Below are 13,411 nucleotides of genomic sequence, written 5' to 3'. Positions count from 1 at the left end.
AAATTTCGTCCCGAAATTTGCTATGCTTTACTCGAACAGCTCGGGGTATCGCTCCTTCATCTTATCTTCCAACTCCCACGTGGCTTCTTGCTGCTCGTGGTGTTCCCACAGTACTTTCACTGAAGTGATAGATTTATTCCTTAACCGCTGCACCTTCCTGTCCAGAATTGCTTTTGGCTTTTCCTCATGGCTCAGATCTGGTTTCATTATCATCTCTTCCTGATGAATCACGTGCTTCGGAGCAAACACATATTTCCTAAGCTGGAATACATGGAATACATTGTGAACGTTTCCAAAGCTCGGCGGTAGCGTCAATCGATAAGCTACTGGTCCAAATGCTTCCAGAATCTCGTACGGTCCTATGTATCGGGGTCGGAGTTTTCCCTTGACTCCAAATCTGGTTATCCCTTTGAAGGGCGATACATTCAAGAAAACCTTATTTCCCACATTAAATTGCAAGTCAGTCCGTCAACATCTGCATAGGACTTCTGTCTGTCCTGAGCTTCTTTGATCATTTCTCGGGTTTTTCTGACAATTTCTATCATCTCCCCGATTGCATCTGGGCCCAAAATTTTCCTCTCACCGACCTCATCCCAATAGAGGGGTGATCTACACTTCCTCCTGTACTGTGCTTCGTACGGAGCCATATCAATTGTCGCCTGGTAGTTGTTGTTATAAGCAAACTCTATCAGTGACAGCACTTGCTCCCAATTGCTCCCTCTATCTAGTCCTACTGCCCTTAGCATATCTTCTAGTGTTTGAATGGTTCTCTCCGACTGTCCGTCGGTCTGTGGGTGAAATGTCGTGCTCAAATTCAGCTGCGCCCCTAGCGCTTTCTGTAGGCTCTTCCAAAATCTGGACGTGAATTTAGCATCTCTGTCTGACGTGATCGTCGCTGATATGCTGTGTAGGCGAATGATTTCCCTCACGTACAACTGGGCTAGCTTCTCTGACCCGTACGTGATAGGTATCGGTATAAAATGGGCGCTCTTAGTGAGTCGATCTACTATCACCCAGATTGCAACATTTCCTCTTTGAGATTTTGGCAGTCCTGTGACAAAATCCATGGCTATGTGTTCCCATTTCCACTCGGGAATCTCTAGCGGCTGCAACTTCCCATAAGGTTGTTGGTGCAGTGCCTTCACTTGCTGACAGGCAAGACACCTCTCAACGTAGGATGCTATATCCCTCTTCATGCCGTCCCACCAAAACTTCTTCTTAAAGTCCTGATACATCTTTGTACTCCCTGGGTGGGCAGTGTATGGGGTATCGCGTGCCTCGCTCATTATCTCATTTCTGAGCTCCTCCTGGTTGGGCACACACAAGCTAATAAATCTGATTTATCTCAAAAGAAAAGAACAAAGTTCCGGGGCGTCACAGTGAGTGTAAAGAATTGGTGGAAAGTGAGGTCCATCTACCAAAAAAAAAGCATAGTGGACAACTTTTCCAAAATGACAAAACTGGACAACATTTCATGGACGGAGGGGTACTGTACTACTTATTTTTAATTTATTCGTACATATTATCAATGATTTTTTATTGAAAATAATTTTTAAAAAAAAAATACTTGAAGTATATTACTCCCTCCGTCCCCAAAGAATATACACTTTGGGTTTGGCATGGATTTTAATGTAAAATGAGTAAAGTAAAAGAGAGGTAGAGAGAAAAAGTAATAATAGTATTGTTAGTGGGAAATGGGTCTTAGAGCATCCACAATGGTTATAGCCCAGCCATAGCCCAGCCACAAACTCCTCCTGCCACATCATCAATACTAAAAATCCTCCTGCCACATCAGAAATAGCCCAGCCATAGCCTAGCCATATCATAAATAGCCCAGCCACATCAATAGCCACATCACTAATAACACAATATACGGAATTTAATTTACGAGACATATACGAGAAACATTAATAATACTATTTTAATTTTTTAAAAAAAGTACAATAAATTAAAAAAAGTACAAAAATTTTTAAAAAGTACATTAATAAAAAAAAATTACATTCATAATCGAAAAAGTACATTGCTTAAAAAAAATCACACGTCGGCTCCCTCGCCTCCGTCGTCGCCGTCGCCACCGCCACCGCCGCCTCCGCTGCCACCGCCGCTGCCGCCTCCACGCAGATCGTCATTCATGCTCTCGAGCAATGTGAAGAGAAATCTCTTCTCCTGGGGGTCCGTCGCCGCTCGCCATTCGGCTAACGTCTTCACCATCATCTGGCGCGTTTGTTGACGCGCGAAGTACTTGAGATCCTCTGTAGACTGGCGGTCAAAGGGGGATGCCGACTGGACCTCCTGGGAACCCCCGGCGACCCCCCTCGCCTCCCGTTGCGCCCGTTTTTGCCCAGCGGGGCGAGGTCGGCGGCCGAACGAACGAGGGTTGGGGAGCACCTGGTCCGTCTCGGGGAGGTCGTAGGAACCACCGCTGCTACCGCTGTAATCCCCGGTATAGTTCAATCGTTGCTTCTTCGGCCAGCCAGCGTCGACACCTACTCGGAATTTCTCGGAGTCGTTCAGCACAAGATAGCAGTTCCAGTAGGTGAAGTCCTTATACAACCCGGGCTGGGGGAAGGCTTTCTCCGCTATCCTCCTGCAGTCGTCCTCCGTTTGGCCACTACTCTGCATGCGGAGGGCGTTGGCGTACAAACCCGAAAATCGGGAGACGGCAGCCCTGATTCGGTTCCACGCCTTCCGGCAATCCTTCCCGTTGTGTGGCCTCCCCTCCGGGCAAAATAGCTGGTAGGCTGCTGCTACCTTGTCCCACACGTTGACGATCCTCTGGTTATTAGAAACAAGTGGATCGTCGCAAACACTCACCCACGCCTTTGACAGCGCAACATTCTTCTCGTCCGTCCACCTTCTCCGTACCGTGGGTTCATCCCCACCCGGCTGCGACGACTCCCCGACCTTCTTTCCCTTGCCCTTCTTCTTTGGGGCGCCACTACCCTGCACTGCTCCCCCCGTTTGAACGGGAGTTTCCGGAACTCCGAGACTATCAAACCCCAAATCCGACAATGCAAAATCATCAAAACCGCTCGGCGTGAACTGCGCATCCGTTGGGGTCGATGTGTGCGACGAAGCAGTCAAAAAATCAAAACTGGGGCGATAGACGTCCCCCCGCGTCACCTGCGTAGCCGGTACGCCCCCCGGCGTCCCCTGCGTCGCCGAACCTCCCCCGGGTATCATCTGCATATTGGGTGCCCACCCCGGCATCATCTACATATTGGGTGCCCAACCCTGCATCGCCGGGAACCCCCCCGGCAGACTCCCTCCGGTCGGCATCCCTGGTAGCATCTGCTGCCATGGGTACATGTTGTAGTACCCTGGCATCTGATTTCATCCGCCTCCAACGGGGATTGGGGGAGTTTGAGAACCGCTCGTCCCTGAACTAGGCTCGTTGTTCAGATCCATTTCTCGGTGTTGATCTTGTACAGAAATTAAGATAGAGAGAGTACTCGTTAATACAAGTGGTGCGAATGAAAATGAAGTGCAAATCGCGTATATATAGTGTTTCGAAAATTAAAAAAAAAAAAAAAACCGCTGGGCTATGCGCTGGGCGATCCGGGCGCTGCAATGGCGCCGAGCGGATCGCCCAGCGCATAGCCTAGCGGTTTTTGACCGCCTAGCGCTAGGCGAAATTCATTTCCGAAAAACCGCTCGGCGGTTTTCGGCTTCTGCAATGGTTCGCCTAGCGACCGCCTAGCGCCGGCGCTCGGCTAGACGGTGCGCTAGGCGCCATTGTGGATGCTCTTAGCTCATTAGAGAAAAGTGTTTCTAAAATTAGAAAGTGCATATTTTTATGGGACGAATTAAAAAGGAAAAAATGCGTATTCTTCTAGGACGGAAGGAGTATAAACTTACTCCTTACATTTTTGTCCGGCAGTCACATACTATAATTCACTTTTATTTTTTACCATTGTTTCCCAAAGGCCTAGAGCAAAAAAGCCCAAATTTTTATAATGCTAATTATAGTAGTTTAAAATTGATCCAAATTTTGGAGGATAGGCCCAATTGTATCCCAACTTCTTAAGTCAATTTTTTTCTTTATTTTATCTGTATTTCCAACCAACTCTAAGCTGTGTACTAGTGATGGAGTATGTCGTCTCAACTCAAACAAGCAGTCGCGCGTACATATTCTCTCAGTCGAAAACCATATTTGAATCATCGGAATGTCACCGCGCAGCTCGATTTGAAACCCGTCAATTCAAAGATCTCAAATTTTATGAGAAATGGTCATGTAGAAGATGCCCAACAGCTGGTCGACGAATTGCCTCACAGAAATACCGTCACTTATAATGCTATGATCAGAGGCTACTTTCAAAATGGTTTCCACGAAAAGGCAGCGAGTTTGTACAACCAGATGGTGGTCCGTGATTTATTCTCGTATAATACGATGATATTTGGATTGATGAAATGCGGGCATGTTAAGAGGCTGAAGGTGTATTTCAGAGCATGAAGAATAGAGACATTGTTACTTGGTGTTGAAGATAATCGAGCAAGAGCATGAAGAAGAAGCGCGAGCATGAAGGAGAAGCACGTTTGCATGGATAAAGAAGAAGTGTGCATGGGAGAAAATATCTACGTCCAGCTGTCACACATCTGGCGTCTAGTCAGCGCTGACTCAGCTATGAGTCAGCATGTTAGTTACAAGTTAGTTAGTTTGTTGGTTAGAAGTTGGTTGAGATGTTAGTTAGCTCTTCCTTTAAATAGCTAGCTCTCTCCTTTGTATCCTCATTCAATTTTCGTGTGATGAATAAAAATTCCTCATTTTCTCTCATACACTTTAATATGTTTAGTTTAACAATTTCTACATGGTATCAGTGAAATTACTCCTAAATTCCGCAACCTTACTCTGATTTCTCTCGTTCTTCAATGGCGCGGCGCAGTGGTGGTGGTGCCAATCCGATCCAGCCTGCGGAAGACTTCTCCAGTCCATACTATCTACATCCAAGCGACAATCTGGTCTTCAACTAGTCTCTCATGTCCTTGAAGGCTCCAACTACATCAATTGGAGCCGATCCATGTCTACCGCACTATTAGCGAAGAACAAATTAGTGTTCATCAATGGCACTTTGTTGAAGCCGCAGGATGATGATCTTCTCTATCAAGCCTGGATCCGTTGCAATAGCATGGTCGTTTCTTGGATCAGAAACTCGGTGTCCTCTCAGATATGTTCTAGCATCATGTATCTCGATGATGCTAAAGAGATTTGGTTAGATCTGCGTGATCGCTTCTCACAATGCGATTCAGCTCGCATCTACCAACTTAAGCAGAAAATCATGTCACTAAACCAAGGAGATGATGACATCAACACCTACTTCACCAATCTCCGGATAGTTTGGGATGAGTATAAGCATACTCAGCCTCTTTCGTGGTGTGTTTGCACGACGACTTGCAGGTGCCAGAATGCTACCAAATGGCACATCCATCAGGAATCTGAATGTGTTATGCAGTTTTTGATCGGATTAAATTCATCTTATTCACAAATCCGTTCTCACATTTTGTCAATGGTGCCCCTACCTTCTCTCTCCAAAGCCTTCTCTCTGGTTCTACAAGAAAAAAGGCAGCGTACTCTTGGAGGAATTGATACTCCGAGATACAATCATACACTGCCACCAGCTCCAAGTGAGCAACCTTACTCAGCCAATGCTGCCTCTTCATACTTCAATCGAGGTAGAGTTTGCACTCATTGTGGAAAAACGAATCATACTGTTGATAAATGTTTTGCTCTCCATGGATTTCCACCAAGCTTCGGCAAGGGAAAGTTCAAGCCAAGTTCTGGCTCCAGAGACTACACTACTCCAAAATCTGTCAATTTTGTGGATGACAGTTTGGCTGAGTCAAGTGATAAGTCCTCTACTCCATCAGCAATGCCTACATTTGATCAATGTCAACAGTTGATAACTCTCTTGCAAAGTCAACTTTCCACTGGATCTCCCTCCATTCCTCCATCAGCCGCACAACAAACTCAATCTCCAATCCAATCATCCTCTCCTCCATTCTCAGGTACTACTCTGTATCACCACTTTGTAGCCAATATATCTGTGCCTTCTCCTATTTGGCTTTTGGATACAGGAGCAACACATCATGTTTGCTGCAATTTATCTTTCTTTAAGTCAGCATATCCTGTGCATAATGCTTCTGTTAAGCTTCCTAATGGAGCTACTGCCCCTATCACTCATATAGGAACTGTCTGCTTGACACCTCACATCACTCTCCATTCTGTCCTTTTTGTTCCATCCTTCACTTTCAATCTAATCTCCATCAGCTCTTTAACCAGTTCCTTATCATGTAATGTCACTTTTACTCACAATTCGATTACCATCCAGGAAGCTTCTCAGGCCAATGTGATTGGGAAGGGTAGAAGGTTGGGAAATCTCTACACACTAGATGTAAATTCTGAGCAAGGTGTCACTCAAGCTACTGCTCACTCAGGTCCCATTCCTTCATTTGTACCTGTTCCTAACTCTTCTTATGTCAATTCTGTTGTTTCTATTGATGTTTGGCATAAAAGATTAGGCCACTTATCTTTTAGCAAGCTGAAAACTATGTCAAAAACTCTATCATTCTCAAATAATACTCACTCATTGTGTGAAATTTGCCCCCTCGCAAAACAGCAACATCTGCCATTTCAGTTGTCTGATTCTGTTGCTAATCAATCTTTTGATCTCATCCACTGTGATGTCTGGGGGCCTTTCTCCCCAAACACAAACCATGGATACAAATACTTTCTCACTATTGTTGATGATCACTCTAGATTTGTTTGGACTTTTCTCATGCAAAACAAATCGGATGTCAAACCTATCCTCACTCAATTCTTCCACACTGTACTCACACAATTCAGTAAACATATTAAAGCCATCAGATTTGACAATGCCCCAGAGTTCAACTTACACTCCTTATACACTTCTTTCGGAACCGTTGTTCAACATTCTTGTGTTGAAACCCCTCAACAAAATACTCGGGTTCAAAGGAAACACAAGCACCTCTTAAATGTTGCTAGGAGCTTGTTGTTTCAATCTCATTTACCTATTCAATTATGGGGGGATTGTATCCTTGGTGCCTCATATCTCATAAATAGAACTCCATGTTCAGTTCCTCCAGATGTTATTTGAGAAACCTCCATCATATTCCCATTTGAGGATCATAGGCTTCTCTGCTATGCCTCTACACTGCAGAGAGACAGAAATAAATTCTCCCCCCGAGCCACTAAATGTGTTTTCTTGGGGTACCCTTCTGGATTCAAGGGATACAAACTCCTTAATTTGGATAACATGCAAGAGATAATCTCCAGGCATGTAGTCTTCCATGAGAATGTTTTTCCCTTGGCTCATCTGCCTTCATCCAGCTTCCCTGATCCTCTTCCACATTCTCTCAACCCTTCCACCTTTCCTGATCCATCTCCACCACCCTCTCCTGCCACAACTCCACCCACACCTCCCCCAAATTCTGATTCTCATCACCCCACTGTGACAAAATCTGGTAGAGTCACAAAATCTCCCACACACTTAACCGATTATATCTGCAACTCAGTTGCTTCTTCCTCTCTTTATCCAATTTCTGCTCACTTCAGCCTTTCCAAGCTATCTCCTGAATATCTCAAATACATCATCACCATGTCCACCATATTTGAACCTCACACATACAACCAAGCTTCTGTGATAAAGGAATGGCAATTGGCTATGCAAGATGAGTTGTCAGCCTTGATCAAAAACAATACCTGGTATATCACAGTTTTACCACCGGGCAAGTCACCCATTGATTGCAAATGGATATACAAGGTCAAGTACCATGCTGATGCAACCGTGGAAAGGTTCAAGGCTAGACTTGTTGCTAAAGGCTTCACTCAACATGAGGTGTCGATTTTCTAGACACATTCTCACCTGTTGCAAAACTCACAACAATGAAGATGATGCTTGCCTTAGCTTCTATTTTTGGCTGGTCACTCAGTCATTTGGTTGTTAACAACGCATTCTTATATGGTGATCTAGAGGAAGAGATCTATATGACCATTCCACAAGGTCTAGAAGTTGATAGACTTGTTGTTGAAGGGGCCACTCCTAACTCTACCTTGGTCTGCCGTTTAAAGAAGTCTCTATATGGGCTTAAGCAAGCCTCTCGGCAGTGGTACTTGAAATTATCAGAGGTTCTCAGAGAGTTTGGACTACACATATCGACCTCAGATCATTCCTTTTTCTACAAAAGTGATGCATCCGGTTTCTTTGGCATAGTAGTCTATGTGGATGATATTTTGGTAGCCACTTCAAATCCACAGATGACTGAGAGCTTCAAGGAATTCTTGTCGAACCACTTCAAGTTCAAAGACTTAGGAGTACCTAAATACTTCCTAGGCATTGAGATTGCAAGAAATAAAAAGGGAATCCAAATATCTCAAAGGAAGTATGCTATGGACTTGATCAATGATGCGGGACTTCAAGGCTGCAAACCCTCAACAGTTCCCATGGACTCCACAAAGAAGTTGCAGCTAGAATCTGGCTCTCCACTGGAAGATCCCTCCAAATATAGAAAATTGATTGGAAGACTTCTATATTTGTGCATCACAAGACCAGATATTACCTTTGCCGTACACAAGCTGAGCCAATATGTGTCAAAACCATGTGAAGATCATTGGAATGCAGCTGAAAAGGTTCTAAGATATCTGAAAAGAACTCCAGGTCACGAACTCTTCTTCTCCAGCAACAGCAAGCCTGTGTTAAGCATTTTTTCAGATGCGGATTGGGCAGCATGCCCAGACACGAGGAAGTTCATGACGGGGTATTGCTTGTTCCTTGGTAACTCTTTGATTTCATGGAAAGCTAAGAAGCAAAACACAATCTCTAGGTCATCGGCTATAGCAGAATATAGAGCTATGGCACAAGCCACATGTGAGGTTGTGTGGGCCAAAGGTTTACTTGAAGAGTTTGGAGTGAAAACAGAAAGAGCAGTGCCTTTGTACTGTGACAATCAATCGGCCATACACATATGCTCGAACCCGGTATTTCATGAGAGAACAAAACATATAGAGATTGATTGCCATACGGTTAGAGAAAGATTTCTTCAAGGAGTTATCAAGCCTTTACATGTTAGGAATAATATGCAAATCGCGGATATATTCACCAAGCCATTGGGAGATACGGCATTCCAATCTATACTTGACAAGATGAACTTTAATAGTTTGTATAGTCCATCTTGATAGGGCGTGTTGAAGATAATCGAGCAAGAGCATGAAGAAGAAGCGCGAGCATGAAGGAGAAGCACGTTTGCATGGATAAAGAAGAAGTGTGCATGGGAGAAAATATCTACGTCCAGCTGTCACACAGCTGGCGTCTAGTCAGATCTGAGTCAGCTATGAGTCAGCATGTTAGTTACAAGTTAGGTAGTTTGTTGGTTAGAAGTTGGTTGAGATGTTAGTTAGCTCTTCCTTTAAATAGCTAGCTCTCTCCTTTGTATCCTCATTCAATTTTCGTGTGATGAATAAAAATTCCTCATTTTCTCTCATACACTTTAATATGTTTAGTTTAACAATTTCTACACTTGGAATTCGATGATTTTAGGTTATGTTGAAAATGGATTGATGAGTGAGGCGATGACTGTGTTTAATGCAATGCCTTTGAAAGATGTTGTTTCTTGGAATTTGGTTTTGGGAGGATTGGTGAAGGTTCAGGAGTTTGATAAGGCAGAGGAACTGTTCAGGGGGATGGTCGTGCGGGATGTTGCATCATGGACTATTATGGTGAAGGCGTTTGTAGGCACCGGTAAGATTGTCGAAGCTAGGAAAATATTTGATGATATGCCAATGAAGGATGTTGGAGCATGGAATACGATGATTGGTGGCTATGTGCAACAAAACTTTGTTGAAATTGCAGAAGGATTGTTTCATAAAATGCCTGGAAAGGACAGAAACTCATGGAGTGTAATGATAGACGGTTTCTTGAGTGTCGGGAGGACCAGAGATGCCTTGAGGCTTTTCCATGAGACACCTCAGAAACACGAGAAATCATGGAATTCAATCATGCTGAGTTTTGTCAAGAAGAGTTTGGTGAGAGAAGCTCATGCAATCTTAGAGAAAGTTCCATTCAGTGGCATTGTGTCGTGGACGAATATCATGATTGGGTACATCAATATGGGAGAGGTTGAAAACGCCAACAAAGTTTTTCAACTGATGCCTTGTCTTGATACAGCCGTGTGGAATGCAGCCATATTTGGATTTGGGGAAAATGATCAGTTTGAGAATGGTATAAGATTGTTTATCAGAATGAAGGAATATGGTTTTTCCATGGATGAAGCCACATTTACGAGTTTTCTCATTATCTGTTCAGACATGCCATCAATAAATCTTGGGCAACAAATCCATGCAGAATCTATTAAGCTTGGAATTGATTGCTTTACTGCTGCTGCTAATGCATTTATAACTATGTATTTTAAATGTGGTAATATGGACTCTGCATTACTTGTGTTCAATTCCATGACCTGCCACGATACCATTTCTTGGAACTCTGTAATATGTGGATTAGCTCAACATGGACATGCTGAAAAAGCTACTGTGATGTTTGAGAAGATGAGATCATCAAGAGCGGAGCCCAACCAAATCACTTTTGTCGGTATACTCTCTGCTTGCAGCCACGCAGGGCTTGTGAAACTTGGGAAACATTACTTTAATGTTATGAAAAATAAATACTCTCTTCAGCCGACAAATGAGCATTATACTTGTATGGTTGATCTTTTAGGGAGATTCGGACTTATTGATGAAGCGATGGATGTGTTGAATGAGATGACTATAGATGGGCTGGAGGTTCAAGCAAGTGTTTGGGGGGCATTGCTTGGAGCGTGCAGATTGCACAAGAACATTTCATTGGCTGAGATTGCTGGGGAGAAGATTTTGGATATGAGCCCTCTAACTCGGGCGTGTATTTGATTCTTGCTGAGATGTATCTAGCTAACGGGATGAGAGAAAAAGCTTATAACATGTGGGTTCGTATGAAAGACAGTGGTGTGAAGAAGCAACCTGGCTGTAGTTGGATTGAGTTGAGCATTGGTGGAAATGTATTTTTAGCTGAAGATAGAGCACATCCCGAGTTTGAGAGTATCTCGTGTGTGTTGAACTTGATTTACCAGGAGATGGCTTCAGAAATGTCTATCTCGTTGTTGCTTCAGAAGATATTAGAGGTGCATATTTTCAATGTTGAAATTCGACAAGAGATGATGGAAGGAATCAAAACACAACAACACATATATAAATCTTTATGTATGGAGCTTTTAAGCTTCAGAATAAACATAGCCATTGCCTTGTCTTTCCCTTCCTTTTTTCTTCCCCTCGCCTATCTCAGCATCGCCCTTGGTGTTGTAAACACTTCTGTTCTTACAAATGCTTCCCCCATCTTCATTTAAGACAATCTTGATATGATAAGTGATGGACTCTATAATATCTGAGAGAGCATCACCTTCAATGAAGCTGTAGCCTGTAGGTGTGGGTCAAGTTCTCCTTGTCGATGGCATCCACACGGTGCTTGACGCTCCTATACTGACTCCCTTCGCAAAATGGATAACCTTGACGGTGCCAATGCCACCGTCTCCTTCCATGATCTCGAAGTTTTTGATGGCTTGTCCGCGTCGAACAATGCGGTCTTAAAGATCTCTGTGGCCGAGATGGAGGAAGGGATCTCAATATCGTTAAGTGATGGCACCCATGATTAGTTAGTTGAAGTAAATTTAGAAAATATGAGTGAGAAAGATGGTTTTTGTAATGGTTGTAAATTTGGCTCAGTCAGTGTCATGGAGAAATGAGAGAAGATATATAGCATAGAAACATTCTCTTACCTGATTGTGTGTTTGTATAGCCCAAGTTTGTGGAAAAGAGAAGGTCAACATTTCTGAGTTCGATCCCGTTCAGTTTCTATAATTTCCAAGTGTAATTAGTTGGTGTAAATGAAGACAATCGTGAAGGTTATCGTGCGAGATGCTTTAGAGTTTTATAATGGTCCAGGCGTCCAGCTACTCAACTCAATTCATGCAGAAATTTATTTAATTCCAGTCCTTCATAATTGAAGTATATAACAAAACGTGCTAATCAAATTAATATTTATAAAAGGATTAATTTTAAACTTGTTTAACCATTTTATCTTTTAAAAATTAAATTCTATTTTTATCAATTTTTATAATTATTTAAAGTAAATTACATTTACTTTCAGGCACACATACAATCTAGCCCAATACCTACGTAATAAATTGCTATTTTTGTAATTATGGTCGTCCATTCAAACTCTCAAAATAACAATAGTACTAATGATAATCTCTGTAAATATAATAGAACTGATAACTAGTTATTATTTGGTCCATGATTACCCTGAGTACATGTCCGATTTGATCGATGTCTTTTCCCGACGTATTTTTTAGTATTATCCATTCAATGTCAAATACTCCCTCCGTGAGGTATTTCTTTTGGCACGGAGATTAAGAAAAATTGTGTTAGGTGAGTTAAGTAAATGGAAAATAAAGTGGAAAATGAAAAAGGTAGAGAGATGAAGAGAGAGTAAAGTAAGTGTGGAAAAATGTGTTGACTTTTACTAAAAAATGAAATGACTCTATTACTATGGAACGTATCAAAATGGCAAAATGACTCTGTTACTATGGAACATGAGGAGTATTAAATTAAGTCTTAGAAGTATTATTTTGACCTCAGCACGAAAAGAATATAAACAAAAAAAGTAACAACAACCGGGAAAAAATTCAAAGGTGCAGTATTATGCTTATTTATAATTTATTAGTACAAGAGAAATTCAATAGTAGTACAATAAATTCACTCAACCACAATATATAAAGAAAACAAGTAGCTAGGCAATTAAGCCTATAGTTTCACACACAATTATGAATTATTTCGAATAACATATCACATCTCTGATCGCACACACAAATATGAATTGAGGCAGTGGTGCAGTCTTCTAGTAGTCCGGTTTAGCTATGAGGTAAGCCTCAATAGCCTTGAACATATGAAGGGCCTTGTCTTTCCCCTCCTTGATCTTCTCCTCACTAATCTCAGCACCCTCCTTAGTGTTGTAAATGCTTCTGTTCTTGCAAATGCTTCCTCCATCTTCAGTTGGGACAACCTTGATGTGATAAGTAATGGATTCCAGAAGGCCAGATAGAGCATCACCTTCGATGATTCTGTAGGTGTAGGTCAAGTTGTCCTTGTCGATGGCATCCACACGGTGCGTCACGCTCTTGTACTCGCTCCCTTCGCCAAAATGAATCACCTTGATGGTGCCAACGCCCCCATCGCCTTCCACGATCTCCACCTCCTTGATGGCCTGTGGCATGATCTTCGGGATGAGGTTGTCTGCGTCCAGCACCACCGCCTTGTACAGCTTTTCGGCCGGATGGGGGAAGGGGTCTCTACATCGTAAGTGATCACACCCAT

The 13,411-nt window shown here is 42.8% G+C and overlaps 2 pseudogenes; one reads left to right on the top strand and one right to left on the bottom strand.

The window, feature by feature from the left end:
- The first annotated feature begins 4,288 nt into the window (after window positions 1-4,288).
- Window positions 4,289-11,654, top strand: LOC121774634 (annotated as a pseudogene).
- Window positions 11,655-12,719: 1,065 nt separating this feature from the next.
- Window positions 12,720-13,411, bottom strand: LOC121773809 (annotated as a pseudogene).

Source organism: Salvia splendens, chromosome 17, assembly GCF_004379255.2.
Source record: "Salvia splendens isolate huo1 chromosome 17, SspV2, whole genome shotgun sequence".
Classification (NCBI taxonomy): Eukaryota; Viridiplantae; Streptophyta; class Magnoliopsida; order Lamiales; family Lamiaceae; genus Salvia; species Salvia splendens.
This window is presented reverse-complemented; position numbering and strand designations above follow the sequence as displayed.